Raw genomic sequence first — 9,535 nt, 5'->3', positions numbered from 1 at the left:
CTGTTTATATAGGGTGGTCAATTCCCACCCAACTGCTTCAGCCCATCCCATTCTGATGCAGGTTGATACTCCACAACATCTATATCTAGAAATCTCTTAATATTTGGAACTTCGTTATCAGTTCACTCTGCTCCCACTGCCTAGAAAAACAGGTCAGGGTTATTCACACATTTATTCATAATAATCAAAAAACAACCAAAAGAAACATTCCTACAAAGAAAGAAAACCCTCTACTTGGTTTGGCCCGGTGATGTCATCCATGACCACCCTATTCCTATAAATCAGGAAATACTTACACCGGCCCCTCCGTAAAAAAAATATCCTGCATGGTGGAACTGAACAAAGGAACAAACAATTGTAAGTATTAACACAGGAAAACAACAATAACATAATAAAAAACACAAACAACCTGGAATAGTAAGTGGTGCACTTTTACACAAGCTATGGCAAATTACCAAAAAACATAAACATATATGTATAAACTAGAAAGTCATGGCCTGTATGGGACAAGTGGTGAGCAAACCCACTTCGTCACAGTGTGAGTCATGTGATCTTTGTATGCATGTACTGAACATCCTGTATGTGTCTCTAACACTCTCCACAGAGATATGAAATGTGGTCAAAACACATTTTATTTAGTGTTAGAAGCATATTGTCAAACCCACACTAAGTAAGGTGCTGGCTCACTGGCAGATATCAAAGATGGGTGTAGAAAACCACACTAAGAACTCTCTGGCAATGTTTTTTTAAATCATTTCTATGGATCAACTTTTTTGGCACATGTTCCCTTCATCAGAATAAAAACTGGCATCATATGACTACATAATGTATAGGAAAGGTTTTCAAATCACTGAGTTTGCAGCACAATCAACATGAACAAAGAAATATAACAAACCAAATCCATCGAGGAGATTTGCATAGCCAAAAGACTTCTCCTACATCAAAATATCCACATTCCAAGAACCAGCAAATGAAAATCAAACTAACAGCAAAAATCACAAAGAGGAAAAACACTGGATGCCAACATTGCTGGTCGTTAGAGAGGGGACATGTTTACTTTTAAGGTCTCTATAGTCCCTAAACACTGTTGATTGGACTATTAAGTATTTGAGACACCTGTCCTGTCAGCCAGTATCACATTTGGCTTTAATCTGTCCAGCACATGACATCCTCTACCCTTAGACCCTCAATCCAGGATTATCAGGATAATGCTTTAAACCCGTAGGTTGGAGTGCATTTAACTGTGGCCAGAGAAAGCTCTGCATTTCAAATACAAGAATAACTGTCTAAAGGCCTTGATGTTTAAAAGCAACAACTAGTTCACAATGAATCGTTAGAGCCTGTTTGAAGCCATGAACAAACAGTGGCAGACATTTTCTGTTGGCTTTGCTTGCTTCTCATAAACTTCTTATGTTTGGTAGAAGCATTAGCAGCTAAATGTGTTCTTCTGGATCACTGTAAAATCTCTTCCTCTTAAAACACAAACACAAATTTCTCTCTCTTGGTCAGTCGAATGTGATACATGACTGATGTGAGGATCAAACCTGTGACTTTTTTCACATTGAATTACTTAATATCACTTGTGGCGGACAAGCCTGGAATATAACCAGTTCTTAACTTGTTTATATTCTGGCAGATGTAGTTTGTAAACTGACATGGCAGAAAAAATTATTATTGCTCGATATATTGATGAATAATGTCGGGAGGTCAGGTGATTTGTTAGACAGCAAAGAGACATTTATATATATAAATATATTAAAAATGATTCCTTCCAGAATAAATAAAGAGAGCTCAGATGAAATGACCTCAGGTGTCATTCTCACTTTCTCACCCAACTGGTAAAAGTTTATCTGAAAATGTATTCATTTTCAGCTTAAATCGCAAAGTTAAACTGCAGTACTGTAGAGAAAAGGATCCCATCCCCCCAACAAAGAAGATTTACATGTCCTCATGTTAAGGTGAAATCCTGATTTTAAGTTTGGTCATAACTTCACCCACAGGAAGTGACTGTGCTTGAGGAAGACAGAAATGGTCTCATGAACAGAAGTGAATGTGAAGAGAGCCAAAGCCCTGCCCCCTCTCCCAGCTAGCATCTTTTGCATTAGTTGCAGCTGTGACTCTTTGGGTTTTGTCTTAGAGGATACTGTTATTGTTTATAGCATCAGGTGTTTTATATACAACCATCTCTGGTGGTGACGGTTAAAAGTGAAGGAAGGAAGTGGAGGACCAAATCTTCATTCAACCTAATCTGAAACGGAGGGAAGGAAGAAAAAAAAACTTCAAGACATTCAGTGGCAGAACATATTGCACTGCACGTGGAGACAAACATATTTTAAAACCTGCTTTTATACTGATGTAAGGACATGAATATTCCTCTTGTGATCTGTGCCTGGACTCCCCTGTTGCCTCTTTGTATTGTCCACCTCATGATATATGTATATGTCAGCATCACACTTAAAGTATCTTCATGATAACGTGACACAAGGTTTGTTTGTATTTGTTCAGGTTTTATCACATCTCTCTCTGAGATTTCTGCCTTCACCCTGATTCAATATAGATTAATTTAAATTAAATGAACAGAATTAGATGAACAGAATCCAACAACAACGTGTCTTTTCAGCAAATGTCTCAGTTACTGTGAATAATCCACATATCAATGAACAGTTTTTACTGGAAAAATGTTTTACCAAAAGAATAGTAACCAAAATCAAGTCTACTTCGTGGCTTTTGACAAGCTTGGGGGCCTTTCCGAAACTGCTTGCTACTCCCTCTCCCTACATACTTCCACTCTGTTTGAGCGTTTATGCGGAGGGTACGCCATATTGAGTGCCATCCTAAACCAATGAGGGCGCAGTAGTAGTGGGTTGTTAAACCTTCAAATGCCGAGTAAGCACCAATGCTGGCTTGTTGAAGGTGTGTAACACCCTTTGCTGCACGATGGGGGACCTTTCTTTCAATTTGCGTTCCGTGTGACTTCGCCGGTTAACATATGTTAACTACACTAACACCATTCGCAGGTTAACAACATAGCCCATATGATTTATATTGAAACGTTGTGTTTGTGAATGTAACATTTTTCATACAGGCTAAGTTAAAGTTATATAGGCTTTTCTTTACAATGAATATCAATCTTTTCATAAAAGAATATAATATTTATTTTTCGTAAATATATAAAGTCATGTTCTTAAAGAAATATTCGACATGAACAAACATTGAAATGAATGACAAATTCTTTCACTTTCGTTAATTTTCCTCAACATCAATCCTGAATCTTAATACCACTGTTGTTTATTTGATACTGTTTGATCTGTTGATTTTGATCAAGGAGAGAAGTCCAATGAAAATTAACAAAAGATTTAATTAAAAAAATTAGTGAATCAAAAGATAACATTATAGAACAAACAAAAACACTGCACTGAAGAAGCTTCTCTGTAAAGAGAACTTACACATTTTACTGCTGGAAAGAAAAGTTTATTCATACATAAAGTTATTTTTAATATTAATTAGTAAAAAAAATATTAACCTACCTTTCAATATATTTTAAAAGCTAAGGAAAAGGTGTACATTACAAGGATATTTAGTTTGATAGCAGATCATTACATATAGGCCTACTAAAGTAATTGTTCACATCCATCCTCATCCAACTCTGAAAAAGATGCTGACTTTAAAGCTGCATTATCAGCTGGGTATTAAAGCTCAAATATACTTCAACAAACTGTTACCTGCTGCTGCTTTTCAGAACAGCTTACCTTTAAACTTTTCAACAAAAATGTTTAAAAAATAACTGTAAAATAATAATAATAATGCAGTGCATAAATACTAAATGGGAATACACCTGAGCTGTCTTGTGCTTTGTGCTAAAAGAGAGTAATTTAATCCATATGACATCATTATTTTATATAATCTGTTAATTAAAAAAAAAATGAGACAAAAACAAATCAGTTTAAGCCATGTATGTGAAATGCAAATGTACTGTAAACAAATGTCACACACCACAATAACATTCACATATGAAACAGACAATGTTAAACTGTATAATGATAATGCATGTTAATCCAAACTCTGAGCTGCTGTGACTGAACTCAGGTTCCTATCGTCACCTCAGAGTGAACAGAGCTCTCTGTCAGAGGGTGGGTGTGCGGTTGGAGGTTTGAGGACCCAAACGCAGGTCACAAAAATAGTCAGGTACAGTTCAAAAGGTAAAAGCGAGCACACTTACAAGGAGTGGCTGAGTCCAGAGAATCCAAAATCATAAATAATTCAAACAAGCAAACAAAACAGACATCTGAAACAGGTACAGATCCAGAGAGCTGTTTCACAAAACCAAGTTGTGGATTAAGCCGGGATTTTCCAAATATACTGGCGGAAATTCGCCCTGACTCAGTTTCTCGAAAACATTAGTACTTACAGTCCCTTCCAAAAGTATTGGAACGGTAAAGCAAATTCCTTTTTTTTGTTGTTCACTGAAGACATTTGGGTTTAAGATCAAAAGATCAGAATTTCAGCTTTTATTTCCTGGTACTCACATCTAGATGTGTTAAACAACTCAGGACATATCACCGTTTGTATTAGACCACAGCATTCTTAGGTGAGCAAAAGTATTGGAACAAATAATCTTCAAGTAAATAACATTTAATATTTGGTGGCATAACTCTTGCTTGCAATAACTGCCTCAAGCCTGCGACCCATCGACATCACCAAACTGTTGCATTCTTCATTTGATGCTATTCCAGGCTTTTACCGCAGCTTCTTTCAGTTCTTGTTTGTTTCGGGGTTTTTCTCCCTTCAGTCTCCTCTTAAGGAGGTGAAATGCAGCTCTGTTGGGTTAAGGTCAGGTGATTGACTTGGCAGACAAAATGTTTCTGTCCACTTCTGAATTCATTCTGTTGCTACCATCATCAGTTACTTCATCAACAGATATTAATGAGCCTGTTCCAGAGGCAGCCATGCACGCCCAAGCCATGACATTACCTCCACCATGCTTCACAGATGAGCTTGTACGCATATTTTCTAGCTCTTTTTGTTATTTCTCAAGCTGCTCGTGTTCCTTTTCCTTAATGTTGCTGTTGCTTGAGATTGCCACATTTATCATCATTAGCATCCTTACACAGTCTGCACCTGGATCTTGTACTGAGTGCCTGTTCTTGTGCCGCCATGATTAGTGCTTCTGTGCTGTCCTTTAGTCGAGCCTTTTCCAGCCACTTCTTGTATGTGCCGGTGGTACATGCCGTGCAACATCTTGTCCTTTGAATTCCTTGTCCTCACCCTTGGGTTTCTGCTGCCTGAGGTATTCACTAAGCCCTTCATCTTTGTGGGCTATCTTCCTGATGTACTCTTGGCAGTGGTTTTGTCACTCACTAGCCCTCGGCCTCCCTCGCTCCACTTAGTGTACAGTCTCAGGGTGCTGGATTTGGGGTGAAACCCTCCATGCATTGTGATGAGCTTTCTTGTCTTGATGTCAGTAGCCTCTATCTCCTCTTTTGGCCAGTTTATTATACCTGATGACTGGCAGGGCGTATGTTTTTGATGGCTTGTATCTTGTTCTTCCCATTCAGCTGACTTTTCAGGACCTGCTTTACCCTTGTAAGTATTTGGCTGTGGCGGACTTCCTTGTTGCCTCCTCATGGTTTCTGTTTCCCTGTGGACCCCAAGGTATTTGTAGCTGTCCTGAACATCTGCAATATTACCTTCTTTCTAATATTATTTCTATTTCTTATGCCTTGATGTGCAATGTGTGCAACTGTAACACAAAAATTTCCCCTCGGGGATTAATGAAGTATTTCTGATTTCAGAATCAACCAGCTGGACAGCGTATCTCTCGGTTTGTCTGTGTTTTGGTTGTTTTGCCAGACTTGTCTGTTTTGTATACAGCGACAAGTAAAAGAGTAAAATACAACTATATACAGACATGGACAAAATTGTTGGTACCCTTCTGTTAAAGAAACACCCTGAAATAACATAATAAACTAAAATAATAATAAATAAAAAAATACTGAAAATGAAATTGTTTTTTAATTGTGGTTTAACAGAATCATTGTAAAAAAACAAACTTATGAAACTGGCCTGGACAAAAATGATGGTACCCCTAGAAAAGATTGGAAATAATTTGACCATAAGGACATGTTAAAAGAAAGATAATTATAGAAAAGCTTGTTAAAGGTAAAGGCTATAAGACCAGTTCCATGCAGCTTGGTGTTCCTGTGACTACAGTTGCACATATTGTTCAGAAGTTTAAGGTCCATGGACGTGGCCGCAAGAGGAAAATTCAGGACAAATCTAAGAGACGGATAATATGAATGGTAAGCAAAGAGCCCAAAACAACTTCCACTGACATTAGAGATGAACTCCAAGGTCAAGATACATCAGTGTCAGATCGCACCATCCGTCGCTGTTTGAGCCAAAGTGGACCGAGGAGGACACCACTGTTGAAAGCAAATCATAAAAAAGCGAGACTGAATGCATATTGACAAGCTAAAAAGCTTGTGGGAGAATGTCCTTTGGACAGATGAGACAAAACTGGCGCTGTTTGGCAAGTCACATCAGCTCTAAGTTCGCAGACGCAAAAATGAAGCATACAAAGAAAAGAACACTGAACCTACTGTGAAGCATGGAGGAGGCTCAGTTGTGTTTTGGGCTGCTTTGCATCTGGCACAGGGCGTCTTAAATCTGTACAGGGTTAATGAAATCTCAAGACTATCAAGTCATTCTGGAGCAAAATGTGCTGCCCAGTGTGAGGAATCTTGGTCTCAGTTACAGATATGGGTCCTGCAACAGCTAAAACCACCCGAGAATGGCTAAGAGCAAAACATTGGACTATTATGAAGTGGCCCTCTATGAGCCCTGATCTAAATCCTACTGAACATCTGTGGAAGGAGCTGAAACATGCAGTTTGGAGAAGGTACCTTTCGTACCTGAAACAGCTGGAGCAGTTTGCTAATGAGGAGTGGGCCAAAATACCTGTTGACAAGTGCTGAAGCCTCATTAAGAGTTGATTGCAGTGCACAAAATATTAAGTTCAGGTTACCATCATTTTTGTCCAGGCTTGTTTCATTAGTTTGTTTTTTAAAATAATCCTGTTGAACCCTCAGTTCAAATTTCATCAGTTAATTTTCAGTTATTATTTTATCTATTAATACATTTTGTCAATTTCAACTTATTTCAGGCACCATTGTGGGTTTTTCTTTCTTTAAAGGAAGGGTACCAACAATTTTGTCCACGTCTGTATATAGTCCTCTGCCATCTAACCTATAGAATTACTACTTAATTGCAATAAAATATGTATAATAAGTATAAATACAAAAGCAAATTCAGCAGAAATCAACAGGAAAATTAAATCTAACATAACAGAATTGTAATTATTTCATATAATCCGATGATGATGCACTTCTCTTTATGGACCTGTAATTCAGAAAAAATATAAATGAAAAATAAATATTTGATACATTAACCCTATAACACCATCAGAACAATTAATGAAATTTTAAGTTACCTCAAATTAATTAAAACATTTACATTGACTGTAATTTCAAATGCATGCGGACCTAAAGTTATATGGTAAAGCTACTTCATTGTCACATACACGTAGCAATATTCATTCTCTGCATTTAACCCATCACTCCAGGGAGCGATGGGCAGCCGCTGTACACACAGGGACGCCTCTATTATTTGTACTTCTAATGTATTTAATGATGGCGATATGAAACAATTTTAGCAAAAATTGTGTTTAAATACAAATGACCCAGAAGCTAATGTTAATATTTGTACCTGCAGGTGTGTGTGGAATCACATTACAATAGTCAAGGCTCCTTGTGGGATGATTTCGTATTCCTGTTAAAACAATATGATAAAAAAAATTAAAACTGTCTTTTATAATACCCACAAAGTATGTTAATACCAATGTGACCATTAGCAGGGGTACATACTTTTGGTATGTATTCTGGGATTTCTGTTTGAATTAACATTCAGTTTATTTTTGATGTTTCATATTTTGTGTACTCACTCCTCTTTCCAAGACCTTTGAGCTGAAACTCAGATACGACATGGCTGTATTCTGAATTCATGTCTGCAAGTCTGTCACCTGAAAATAGAAAGTTTTAACTGGCTTTAATTTTAATCACTCAATTAAAATCACATACTTGGGACTGCTCTGCATGAAGCACAATTTATACTGTACCACGCATATTCTTTCCAAAGCCACTGATTTTTTCATAGTCACAAACATGACCTACAGAAAAATCAGAAGTCAGATTAGTCACAATTTAGTTTACTGGCGTTAAATCTACTGCACAAAGAATACTGTTATTATTCAAAATATAATAACTGATATGTAGTAGTTTGTCAGCTGTAAAGGTAATTCAGGATTAGATGGAGGACTGACCATGGAGAAGAGAGGAGTATACTTGCTGCTCATTTTCATCTTGGTTTACCGTTTGGACGATAGCAGAGCTCTGATTGGTTCTCTGAGTCTGGATGAGCCTGAGACATGTACATGAGTAGAAAAATGTCAGGATTAGTAAACTTAAACAGTCTGTCGTGGTTTTCCTGCTTGTATGATTGTCTCCCTAATGATTTTCACCTGTGTCTTGTTATTCCACCTCTAGTCTGTGCTTGCGTCCCAGACCTTCCTCTGTGTTTTGATTTGCCTGATTCCCTGGACTTCCTTTGGACTGGACTGCTCACCTGTCTCTGACCCTGGCCTGCATCCACTTTCCATCAGTTTGTTCAACTTTTTGTTTAATTACTAATAAACATTATAAAACTGACCCTGCGAATGAAACTCACACATTCAAGCAGCAACGTCTGTGAGGACCACTGAATACATAGATGTGATGGCACTGCTCAGTAGTGGCACTGACTGGGGAACCTAACATGTTTTTGAGGTGGGGGAGACCGAAGCACCCGAAGGAAACCCACGCAGACACGGGGAGAACATGCAAACTGCACACAGAAAGGCCGGGACAACCGGGTTTGAGAGAGGACTGTAGTGAGAGCACTGCGGTGTCAGGTGTGACTTTGCAGCAATGGCAAACTGATTACATGGCTCATGAGTCCAATAGGAGGGCCAGCATTAGTTACCATGGCTATGTACCCAGGTAAGAAGTGAACTGCCATTGTAGGACTGAAAAAACAGGGTTAAACCAGAAGTTACCTTGCTCACCACAAATCCAGCTTGGAGTACAGGCCCCCAGATCCCTTGTTTCTGTGTCTGCGCTTGGCTCAATGTGACAGTTAATAAATCTTATGTTTAAGATGAGACAAGAGTGTTGACCAACCTGTGGCAACATGTATCTGTGAAAGACAGATTGGTCCTGTGAGACTGGATGAACCTGAAATAGGCAGTAAACAATGTACGTCAGTAGTGATATGTAAAAACTATTAAAAGTAAATAATTTATATTATGTTTAAGATGAGAGTGTTGCACCAACCTGTGACAACATGTATCTGTAAAAAGACAGTAATAATTCAGTTACATGATGTTTTGCAAACTGAGCCACTGATCCATGTCATGAAATCATAAATCCTCAGTATTTTTAAT

At 38.0% G+C, this 9,535-nt stretch overlaps 1 long non-coding RNA gene across 1 annotated transcript; it reads right to left on the bottom strand.

The window, feature by feature from the left end:
• Window positions 1–6,805: 6,805 nt before the first annotated feature.
• LOC119911501 lies at window positions 6,806–8,567 on the bottom strand. The gene is made up of 5 exons (XR_005445880.1): window positions 8,378–8,567; window positions 8,174–8,224; window positions 8,000–8,077; window positions 7,765–7,827; window positions 6,806–7,398 (listed from the first exon to the last, which is right to left on the bottom strand). It is a non-coding gene; the product is annotated as an uncharacterized LOC119911501 (long non-coding RNA).
• Between the last annotated feature and the right edge of the window lie 968 nt (window positions 8,568–9,535).

The sequence above is a fragment of the Micropterus salmoides genome, unplaced genomic scaffold (assembly GCF_014851395.1).
Source record: "Micropterus salmoides isolate LMB-PRFRI ecotype aquatic unplaced genomic scaffold, ASM1485139v1 Ms_hic_scaffold_2, whole genome shotgun sequence".
Classification (NCBI taxonomy): domain Eukaryota; kingdom Metazoa; phylum Chordata; class Actinopteri; order Centrarchiformes; family Centrarchidae; genus Micropterus; species Micropterus salmoides.
The sequence above is the reverse complement of the archived record's forward strand: the minus strand, read 5'-3'. Positions and strand labels throughout refer to the sequence as shown.